This window comes from Perognathus longimembris, chromosome 27 (genome assembly GCF_023159225.1).
Source record: "Perognathus longimembris pacificus isolate PPM17 chromosome 27, ASM2315922v1, whole genome shotgun sequence".
Taxonomy (NCBI): Eukaryota; Metazoa; Chordata; class Mammalia; order Rodentia; family Heteromyidae; genus Perognathus; species Perognathus longimembris.
In genome coordinates, this window is record NC_063187.1 from 471,287 (window position 1) to 484,066 (window position 12,780).

Here is a 12,780-nt window from a genome sequence, read left to right on the forward strand (position 1 = left end):
ATATGATTGGGGATCATTTGGTGTGTGGTTACTAAACTGCACTAAATATAACTCATCTTGTGACCCTACTTTATCTATGAATATGTCCAATACCATGTCTGCTAAACAGCTTTTAGGGTGGTTTGGAGCGGGCTTTAGTGACCCCTGACCTGCTCTCGCATGGAAATAGGCTATTCCCTCCACAACGTCATTTGTGGAAACTAGCAGCTTCTCTGGCCCCTGTTCTGCTGGCCAATGGAACTTACACAGGAACTAAAAGATCTTCACCTTCTTACAATTTCAAAGTTATAAAGGCCTATGATCTTTCAGCTTGTGTTCATTTTCCACAAGTGCTCATGGTCGGCCCATAAACATAACTAATCATACCATTACCTGCATTGATTGAAAGCTGTATACTTGCTTGAATAACAATGTCACCTTTAATTTTAGTTAAGATAGGATCATGGTTTTGACCCAGAGCAACTCCCTTTGGGTTCCTGTTTGTATGCACTGTCCCTGGGCTAGAGGACCAGTACAAGGACTAGTAATGCAATTCTTTAAGCAGCTTTTAAAGATGAGTCGACATGCGATTGGACTGATTATCACAGGACTTGTTGGACTGATTTCCATTGCTACTACCACAGTGATATCCAGAGCTGCATTGGGACAATCTGTACAAACTCATGACTTTATGGTGCATTGGAACCAGGGCTCCCACAATTTGTGGCAACATCAGCTGGAAGTAAATGCCCACCTTCAAGATGAGATAGAAGCTGTGAAAGGAGGAGTGTTTTGGCTTGGACAGAGATATTTGGCTTTACAGCAACGATTGCTTTTAACTTGTAATTGGAATTCTAGTCATGTCTGTGCAACACCTTATAATGCCTCTGAATGTGAATGGAACAATATACAAATGCTTATGGATGGGGCCATAGCAAATGGTACTTTAAGTGAACAAAGTTTGTACCGGGCTTTCCAAAAGGAATTACCAGGTGATGCTTCTATTGATGAGATAGCTCAAGGACTTGCCCAGACCTTAGAACGATTAGACCCCAGGGGGTGGTGGCAAAGTATTACCCATAGTATTGGTAGTGTTTCTATTCCCTTATTACTAATATTAGGTGTCTTTTTCTAAGGATATTGTGTTATCACAGCAGTAATGAAGCATTTCACTAGAAATAAATCTTCTGATATGTTACTGACTTCCCTTAAGCTTAGTAAAAAGCAGCTGTTGATAATTAATTAAAAAGGGGGGGGGGTATTGTGGGAGAATTAATTTCTCTGACCAAGAGGAAGACTTAGCCTCGGCACAGTCACTTCAATGCCGGTCAGCATACTGACAGGCTCCTGGGAACATATTCCCAGCTAGAAGTTTCTTTGTGTCTGTGGGCCAAAGGATGCCGCCTTTTGTCAGGAGAATCTCCCCTTCCCCCATACAAAGTCTCCGTGAGGAGACTGGTTTGCACAGCTGCCTTTAGTGACAGTTACTCATTATAGATAGGATAGCTTCTTCTTAGCAAATCGTCAATTCCCTTCTCAATAATCTGGATAGTTTCTTCCCATAGTAAACAGAGAAGTCTCCTCTAGGTGCATAGAGCCCTGGTCAAGGTCCGGAGCAAATAGTAGCTAGGTAGTAAAGAGTTTGGCCCTAAATAAGTAAACTCTCTTAGAAGCAGTAAAATTTTGTAGTAGATAAACTTCTGTCTTTTGGAGCCTATAAAAGCATGTCCATTTAAATGGTTACTCACAAGCTCATAGATTGCAGAATTTGAAACCAATCAGCAGGAAAGTATTTAGTGTGCTAAATTTTTTTAAACTTGCATACCCTAGTGAATGAGACTAAAAAAATGCGAAAATCACTTATTAAAGGTTTTGTCTTAAATTTTGGTTATTGCAAGAGTAAGTCTTGCAAAATACCTCTTGCCACTGAAAAATGTATGGCCAATATTCATTTTGTACTAATTGGGTATTATTAACAGAAAGTCAGTAATAAATCAATAATCCAACTAAAAATAGAAAGATTGGGTGGCTAGATAATTTCAGCCACCCATATATTCACCTAAGGTAGAAAATCTTTTGGCTATTAATGTTATACTGGTAATATAAAAATTGATGGCCAATAAAACATTTTAAATTTATTACATGTAAATTGCCAAAATACAGACTTCCCTAAACACTCTTCTTCTTCCATGATAACAGACTATGCAAAAATACCTGTTAAATTGTGGATATAGCCATTTTAGAAATACTTGCAAAAATAAATACCTGCAAATCTATCAACTTTAAAAACAGTTTTGAGGGCTGGGAATATGGCCTAGTGGCAAGAGTGCTTCCCTCGTATACATGAAGCCCTGGGCGTGATTCCCCAGCACCACATATATAGAAAATGTCCAGAAATGTTGCTGTGGCTCAAGTGGCAGAGTGCTAGACTTGAGCGAAAAGAAGCCAGGGACAGTGCTCAGGCCCTGAGTCCAAGGCCCATGACTGGCCAAAAAAAATAAAATAAAAACAGTTTTGAAAGCTAATAAATGATGGAGATCAACAGTAGATTGTAGGGAATTAAGGTACTAAACTCTCAGGTGCTGTCCCAAATGTAGAAAAATGTAGTCATAAAGTAACAAAAATACTAGGGTAATATTTAACAGTGACATTGGGGGAAGTCATCAATGTTTCAGACGTGGTTTGCTTAGGTTGGATTTGTGTAGTCAGAATTCCATCCATGTAGAATTAATTCAATTAAAGAGAATTGTTTAAAAAACTGTAAAGTTCTTTGTAATACTTGTAGTTAAATATACCCAGGAGCATACAGTTTCTATAGGAAAACCCCAAATAATATTAACTTTTAAAACTGGCTATGTAGGGCTGGGAATATGGCCTAGTGGCAAGACTGCTTGCCTCATATACATGAAGCCCTCGGTTCGATTCCCCAGCACCACATATATAGAAAACAGCCAGAAGTGGTGCTATGGCTCAAGTGGCAGTGCTAGCCTTGAGCAAAAAGAAGCCAGGGACAGTGCTCAGGCCCCGAGTCCAAGATCTAGGACTGGCCAAAAGAAAACAAAAACAAAAAATAAAAATAAAAAAAACTGGCTATGTAAATATCTCAGCAATAGCACTTTTAATAATTTTCCACATTGTTCCTTAATCATATCATACTTAGATGATATAATATCATCAGCAAGGAGAGGGGGGAAAATCAAGGTTCATAGAGTAGCAAGTATTTGAGAAACTTGGCTAGAGAAGATGAATTGTTAATGAGGAAAAGACAATGGGACCAGATATGAAATGCAAATTTTAGTAGTTTTCCACAGTCCTCAGATTCCAGAGGGAGATAGAGAAGACAGAATTACGATTATAAGACACACCTATATCTAACCAAGAAGCACAAGGAAGGTAAGATAATTTAGTTATCATAGGCAACATTTCATATTTAAATATAGTAACAACTATATGTAAAATGATAAATCACAGTTCTTCACATAGGGAGCAGAATTGCAACAATGTAGTAAGAACAAGAAAAGGGTATATATCACTGCCTTCTAAGGAAAAGAGTAGACTTTTCAACACTCATGGCTCAATTGAAACTGCATATCATGATGGCACGAGATCATGGCACCAGGTCACTTGTTCCACACAGATTATACAGAAATAGATTTCCATATGTATCAAACAGGTACATATATTTTTTCTCCAGATTTCTCGACAGAGACCACGAAAGCAAGCACATGTATTTTGAAAATGTATTTTGAACTGCTGACTAGCAAGAGACCTATTAAGATATAGTGTAAGGTACCTTTGCTCCAATGAGTAGAGTTGAGTCCTGAAGAAGTGGCTGGTATTCAGATTGATCAAAAGTGATTATCTGAGTAGCCGGGCACTGGTGGCTGGTGCCTGTAATCCTAGCTGTTCAGGAGGCTGAGATCTGAGAATCTTGGGTTGGAGCCACCATGGCTAGAGAAAGCCCAGAGACTCTTATCTTCAACTTACCAGCAAAATGTCAGAAATGCATGACTCCAATGGTACAGTGCTTGGTGTGAGTTCAAGCCCATTTACTGAGACAAAAGTGTCTGCCTGGAATACAAAGAAGGGATGCTACCTTGAAAGGGCCAGCCAGGGCTCCTCATCGAGGAGAAGATGCACAAGATGGAGAGAGACTTGCCGGAATCCATTCCGAGGGCAGGGCATATCCATCCCCAGACTGAGAAATGGGGTCCTGCCTGGTCAAACAACCTCCATCATGGCTGATTAAGATGAATCAGTGCGGAGTGAGACTTGCCGGGATTCATTCCGAGGGCAGGACATATCCACCCCCAAATTGGGAAATGGGGTCCTGCCTGGTCAAACAAACTCCATAATGCCTGGTTGAGACGGGTCAGCCCCCGTGGCCCTGGATAGCAGCATACCCCAACCCTCAGGACAACGTGAGCCTCATGGAGTAAGGTACCTCACTGTCTGCACGGCATGCAGAAATCATTGCTTGTGGTACTTGCAGTCATACAGTCCTTATTTGAGAACAGGCCATATGTATTTAAGGCTCATGGGCTGTCACAAATGGTACAGCCTTGGGATCACACAAATGGACACAGAATATTTATGAAATCAGTGGCAAAGCTATAGTCATGACAATTATTAGAAAGTATTACAACAACACCACAAAGAGTTAGCATATGCAAATTGTCATATCAAATGCTTAATTTAGACACAGCTACATGTTACAACCACATATTACAGTAGATGTATTAATACAAAGCATTAAGGTAAAGAGCAAAATATTATTACTCATAGTGCACAGATGATAACCACAGACCTACTCATTAATCTAGAACACACATAGGAAAAGGAAGATGGCAGAAGTAAAATTCCTAAGCTACCAAGTACTAAAAATAAAGCAAAGAGAGAGGTGACAATGAAAAAAGGTTTGTAAACTAAAATTGCACCTCCGGAGATTTTAACTACAAAGAAGGTATGAGCAGCTGTAGACTATCTGAAGGAAGGGATAAACTAGAATGTAGCTTGGAATAAAATAGTGGCAGTAAAAGGATGTAGGGAATGTAAAATCTTATTGATAAAAATTACAGTAATCAGAGTACAGAAAGCTAACATAATAAATACTTTTAAACCATATCTAATAAATTGATAATAACGAATATCTTAATATACAATATGTACTTTATGCATGTAAAATATTTTATAGAACAAAATTTGAAATTAACATGTCAGCTACTTTTAATTTTACCATGTGAATATATTGTCTAGGAGCAATGCATCGTTAATGTCCATAAAAGTATGCAGTAACAAGGGTACCCACCTATACATAATTAGGCTAAGCTTTAGCATCAGTGAAATCAGCAGCAGCTTTCATAAACATTGCACTAATGGTATGACATGCTGCATATTGTCCCCCAGGATAATAAAATGTGGCCAGGAAATCTATTTTTCAGCACAGGCAGTGCCACACCTATGCAATGAATTGGGGTATAGAAATTGTATTTACCCTAGGAGAATGTAGAGAACAATTGAATAATTCAGTATAAGGGATTAAATTAATTATCAGAATTTCCAACTTTGAAAATAAGCTTGCTTCAGGCATGTTTTAATCTGAATCAGAGAAAGAAGCATCAAAGGTAGCACACACTCCTATTTCAACAAGCCAGTAGTAATTACAAAAAATGGGAAACAAAACACCTAACATACTACCTTAGAAGGTACTAGCCAATGCAAAGAATTAACATGCAATATGCCCAGAGTAAGTCATGGCTCAGGAGATAAAAATACCTATTGAGCAATGGGAGCAAAGAGACCATTAAAACAAAAACTTATGGGGCTGGGGATATAGCCTAGTGGCAAGAGTGCCTGCTTCGGATACACGAGGCCCTAGGTTCGATTCCCCAGCACCACATATACAGAAAACGGCCAGAAGCGGCGCTGTGGCTCAAGTGGCAGAGTGCTAGCCTTGAGCGGGAAGAAGCCAGGGACAGTGCTCAGGCCCTGAGGCCAAGGCCCAGGACTGGCCAAAAAAAAAAACAAAAAAAAACTTAATGATTTCAGCCCAACTAGCTAGGTTCAGAAGTGATTCATTGGCCATAGAGAAATCCATACTGCCCTTTTGACTACTGTGGCCATAACAGCTACACTGTCACACCTGAAATAGATGAACACCTGTAGTATGTGCATCAGTAGCATTCCTGTTTGTCTGAGCCCTAAGGTCTATGCCATGCTAAAATAGAATAGAGTTGCCAGTTTTGTGGTATCTTATGCATACTCATTTATGTCACCATAACTAACTTCATAATCTTGCCTTCTAAGGCATCATTATGGCTCAATTATTACTAGTATACATGTACCTACAACTAGCATTGTCACTGACTCTATAATGACGAACCCAACTAAATGAAACAGATTGAAATCACTAGGGAAGTCAATAATGAGACCTATTATATAATAGAAATATTCATTGTGGGGGCTGGGGATATGGCCTAGTGGCAAGAGTGCCTGCCTCATATATATGAGGCCTTGGTTCGATTCCCCAGCACCACATATACAGAAAATGGCCAGAAGTGGTGCTGTGGCTCAAGTGGCAGAGTGCTAGCCTTGAGCAAAAAGAAGCCAGGGACAGTGCTCAGGCCCAGAGTCCAAGCCCCAGCACTGGCCAAAAAAAAAAAAAAGAAAGAAATATTCATTGTGATATGATCCTTTATTATCCTTTGGTACCTGATTATCAGATGTTCCTTCATCTCAGCAAATGAAGACTACTGCAGTCGAACGACATATTCTGTAAATGAAAAGTGTTTCCAGATACAATGTATGTTTTACTTAGAGATCACATCATGAACCAGCCATTGGAAAACATATGTTCGAATAGAATTAAATTCAGCTTGCTGGAAATCATGATATTAATGATTGGTAAGAGTAGCATAGTTGCTAATGCATCTAATTGGATATATTTCCAAACAGGAACAAGTTAGGAATGTTGAGGAAGCACAGAATAGTGTGTTAAAATTAGCCACCCTGACTTTCCTTAGCTGTGAATTTGCATATTTTCAGCGTTACATAGTGATTTGGACCATTCCAAATGAGTATTCATTTAATGCCTATAGCCTCTAACATTATCTCTATTCTGAGAATTATATTAAAAATGAAAATGTACCTAAAAATTCATACCACACGTAGTAGTTTAAATAGTGTTATAGAGAAAAAGTATAGTTAGGTCCTGTTGGACCCGGGTAAATGCAAACATAGTCAGGACATGGGAGATGCAGAGGTGAGTGGACCAATGCATACTTTATTTCAGGAAGGCCAGGGTTTATATAGGGTTAGAAATCAATTCACAACTTCAGTAAAAATTAATACAGCATGGTATCCATATAGCTACTGCAAGGCTAATACAAAGGGTGACTACTACAAAGGGCTTCCTTATTACAAAGATTATTGATACTAAAACAAAGGATTAAACCACTCAAAGCAGAGCTCTATCACTTAGCTACTATTTCTTGGAGACTAATTATCTTTGACCATGACTTCTCTATTTACTGTGAAGAGACTTTTCTATTTACTGTGAAAAGCTTTTGCTAAAGCAGCTGGGCAAGCAAGTCTCCCCAGGGAGGCTCTGTACAAGGGAAGAGTCTCATGACAAGGTGGCTTCCTTTGGCCATCAAAAACAGGAGACTTCTTTAATAGGCTCATAGGCCTATTAGTTTGCTAATAAGACATCAGAACTTCTGTGCCTAGGCTAAGTTTCTGGTCAGAGAAGTTATTCTCCCACAATTCCCCCTTTATTTATTATTTTTCTACAGCTGCTTCTCTAAGTAAGCTTAAGAGCAGTGAGTCAAATATCAGAAGATCTATTCTTAGCCAAACGCTTCATTACTGCTATGATAGAACATAGCAGGTAAAAAACACATAGAAGGTAAAAACGCATAAGTATTAAGGCAATAGAAGCACTTCCAACACTATGTGTAATACTTTGCTACCACCCCCGGGGGTCTAATCCTTCTGAAGTCTGGGCTAGTTTGTGCTAGTCCCTGGGCAATCTCATCAATAGAAGAGACATTTGGTAATTCCTTTGGAAAAGCTTTAAAAACCTCCCGGTATAAAATTTGCTCACTTAGGGCTAGGGATATGGCCTATTGGCAAGCGAGCTTTCCTCATATACATGAGGCCCTGGGTTCAATTCCCCAGCACCACATATACAGAAAACGGCCAGAAGTGGCGATGTGGCTCAAGTGGCAGAGTGCTATCCTTGAGCAAAAGGAAGCCAGGGACAGTGCTCAGGCCCTCTGAGTTCAAGGCCCAGGACTGGCCAAAAAAAAAAAAATTGCTCACTTAAAGAACCATTTACTATGCCTCCATCTATAAGCATTTGTATATTATTCCATTCACACTCAGAGGAATTATATTTATAATGTGTTACACAGACATGATTAGAATTACAATCACAGGTAAAAACAATCATTGCTGCAAAGCCAGATATTTCTGTCCAAGCCAGAACAGCCCTCGTTTGATGGCTTCTATCTCATCTTGAAAGTGAGCATTTACTTCCAGCTGATGTTGTCATAAATTGTAGGAGTCCTGGTGCCAATGCACCATAAAGTCATGAGTTTGTAGATTGTCCCAATGTGGCTCTGGATATCGCTGCAGTAGTAGCAATGGCAATCAGTCCTAAGAGTCCTGTGGTAATCAGTCCAATTGCACAACGACTCCTCTTCAAAAGCTGCTTGAAAAAGCGCATTACTAGTCCTTTTACAGGTCCTTCAGCCCAAAATCATGATCCTATCTTGACATGGTACGGGTGCACGGGGTGAAGATGTAGATGCTTCCAGATGACTATCAGGCCATTCTCCATCTTAACCCAAATAGGATGAGCAGGGTCCCTAGTGGCAGTAGGCAGCAGGGTCTCCCAGTGGCTCCAATAGAATGTCACACCTCCTTCTGGGCTGCCTGAAACTTTCTGCATAGACTAGTTAAAGAAGCTAGGTTATAAAGCCTGACTTGTGCAAAATCTACTATTTTCCTGGTTGCTTTTTAATTACACTGGCTTTTGCAAGCTTGCGTCCCACTAAATTTCAAAACAGCTTTAGGCAATCAATGGCCCTTGCGTAATTTTGCCAGGGCAATAAGTTTTAGTAATCAGACATTTTTAATAAGGCTAGGACTTTCTATGCCAACAATAGAGAGATGGCTAATTTCCACAAATGACGCTGGGGAGGAAATAGCCTGTTTTCAAGGGCAAGGCCAGGACGGGGGTCACTAAAGCCTGCTCCAAACCATCCTAAAAGCTGTTTAGCAGACATGAGTTGGACATGTTCATAGATAAAGCAGGGTCACAAGATGGGTTATATTTGGTGCAATTTTGTAACCACACACCAAAAGGTCCCCAGTCATACCAAATATGTTGTGATGTATTCCATATACTTGGAAAAAATTCTTTGATGTGTTTCCCAACACCTTTCAGTAAAATTCAACTTCAGATAAGTAAAAATTTCACATTTAGGCAGGCCAGTAGGACTAGGATAATTATCTACCTTATAGGTGTGAGATCCCACAGACCAAGAAGACAGTCTAACCAGCCGAGTTCTACTGGAATTATATGAAACTCCATGTTGAATCCAATATTAATATCTAAAGGGATAACATGGAGAACAGCCTAGGCAGATAGCTTTAGAGAACTGAGCATAAGAGAAGTTAAAAGATTGTCCTTCTTCCATAGGAAAGACTGGAATGCCAGACCCATAAGGGGGAAAGAGTAAGTCAGAAATAGATGTAGAAACAGAGAGAGGGGCTTCTGTCCATAAATATGGATGCAATTAAAGGAGGGTTAGAAATATAGGCCCAATACATTACCCTTGTTGTAGCCCCTACAGGTTATCAGTGTATACCTGTCCATTAGAATGGCCTTATCACTTGGATGAGAATGTCTCACCCTGGTCTTGATGCACAGGGGGTGTTTGTTGCTGGATCCAGTGGAGCAGATGCTAGAAAGATGGGCTATCTTCTGTAGAATCATAAGCATACCCTCGCCTCTGGGGTATTATCTCCCCGGGAACACAATCTAGCCCCGCACCCAATCAAGTCCAGATAGCTTGTGGCTTGTTTAACAAAGGCAGTTCTAAAAAGTGGTGCTGTGCTCTGGCCATTATATCTCCTAGAGGCAAATTTTAAAAATTAAGAACAAATAAAGAACAAATATTGCTTCCTCAATAATGGCTCAGGCTATTTCATAAAGACTTCTCATGGAAGTCTCATGCCCCTCGGTACTATCCATATTCCTCCTTTTTTATTTTTTTGAGCTTATTTTACTACACCTTGAGCTTGAGGATTATATTTAATTCATGTAATATATCATGAAATTTTAAGGGTAGCATGTTCTTTTGCAGGAGCAAAAGAGACTAAAGCATCTACTTGAGAATTACCATATGTCATAGGACCTGGCAAATTAGAATGAGCATGAATGTGAACTACATACAGGTAGTGCTGTCTTTGGCATAACAAGCTTTGTAAATGTATAAATAGTGAATCTAGTGGGGATTGTATTTGAGAAATAACAGAAGAATATGTATTGCATAAAATGTGCAACGTAGGCAGAGTCAGTGATGAAGTTAAAAGGTATTAAGAAATTCTCTAAAGCATATATAACAGCCTGTAACTTTTTTTGCCAATTGCTAAGGAGGGAGAAAAACTTGATGTCTATCTTTTATCCAAAATATACTTTTGTTATATTTAGTAGTATCTACAAAGACATTTGGAGTATTTAGAATGGGCTCAGTAAAATATTATCAATAATATAAATTTGTTTTTGAAAGAATTGCCACAAAGGGCTAGAAGGTAAATGGTGTAAAATTTCTCCAGTAAGCCACTAAAGGCCAGAGGGAAAAGATCATAAGTTTGTAATGCAAATTTGAATTGCTGTTTAGGTATAACGATGATAATGAAGTAGGTGTCTTGCCCACTTATTTGCAGGCAATTTTTATAGCCTTCCATAGGTAGGGATCAGTTCATGTTTTCCAGTAACTTTTGAAAAATCATTAAGTGTTTAATTCTTCAGTCTGAATCTTTATTAATTGGGGGGTAACTGCTTGTCTTCTAAATAAATATCCTAGATACTTAAATGGATCTTCTGTTTAAATGAATTTTTATCAGGGGCAATTATTAAACCATACAGTTGCAAGTGCAAAGGCAAAATTTGCAACAATTCTGATACAATATTTTTATCAGGTGCAGCAAATAATATATCATTTTACTGAAAACCTGCAAGGAAAACTGGAGTAGCAATTAAACAATTATCTTGGTAGCCATAATTTTCCTATATAAAAGTTAAAAAAACAACCGTTTGGGACAGGTCTGGTTTTCAAATCTCATATCTAGAGATCCATTTTTGATCTCAAGTCTTTTACCAAGCCTGGATGTATTTGAAGAAATCTGAAGCCTAGGTGCCACCCATTGCTTTAGGCTGCTTGTTTTCATTTCCAAATTTCTTATCTAGAAAGACATTCTAAAGCCTTTTAAAGTAGTGGCTTTCACACCTTCTCTTCAGGCTTTATTTGCATGAAAAAAATGAAGCCAAGGGGGCACTTTGCCTCCTTGCTGCCTGTTTTAAAAGAGCCTTTTTTTTTTAACACAGACTTAATGAGAGTTGTGTACTTCTATCCCCACTAGTTTATGTACTTTAAAATATTTACCTGATTGTATGTAACTTAAGATAGTCTTACTATTACATTACAGTTTACACTTATAAAATTTAGTACCTGAATCATTAAACTGATACCCAAAACAATTTTAACAAGAATACACTTAGCAGTGTGCCCCAGAATTTTAAACATGAGATTCCAGACTTAGCATCTTTGCCTTTTCAATGCACCCAAATTGTAAAACTGTACAGAAATCAAATTATATCAGGTGAATAAATTTTTAACTGTCCTTTAAGATATTCCAAATTTAATCCATCCTAAGGGGCAGTTTTAGAAGTATCAGTCAAATTATTCATTTTTACCACCAGGTTTTCAATGTTCACCTGAAAACAAAAGAAACAAAGACCTCCATTGGCCTGTCCTATAGAACGGGCCTACCTCCATCCTACTCCTTAGACCTTGATGAACTGCCTTGGTGCCAGCTTGCTTTCTTCCACCATGAATGGATGCCCCCTTTGGCTGTCCCACCACATGGACTGGCTAAGCTGCACCTTTGTCAGTTTACTCCTCATTCCTGAGGATAGGCTCACAGGCAAATGCTAAGTTCTTATTTATTTATTTAATTATTTTTAACCATGAATTAAAGAGATTTTTTTAACTATAGTTCCTCTTTAAAATAAAGTAGTAATCCTTTAAAACTTTTGGTAATGCCCGAACTTGATGACCTTTTGAAGTGTAAAGTTAAACTAACCCATTTTTACATCATACAGTTTCAATCTTGAACAATTCACAGCCACATACGTGTGCACATGCACACATATACATACCTTCACATATACAGGTATTTATGTAAAAGAACTTAAAAGCACTCAAAAACAACTATCGACCATACATTTTTTAGTGGCAAGACGTATTTTTGCCAATCTTCCTCTTGCAATGACCAAAACTTAAGACAAAACCTTTAATGAATGATTTTAGCATTTTTTTAGTCTCATTCACCAGGGCCTGCTAGTTTTAGCAAAACATTTTTAGCATACTAAATACTTTTCAGCTGAAGATAACTAGGTTGAGGTCCCCTGGAGTATAACTGAGCCCACCCAGAACTTGACTCCAGTGTTTAACCCAATTTTAACTAGGGGCATTTTACAGTTTTGAATTACTCTCAGGCTAAGATTAG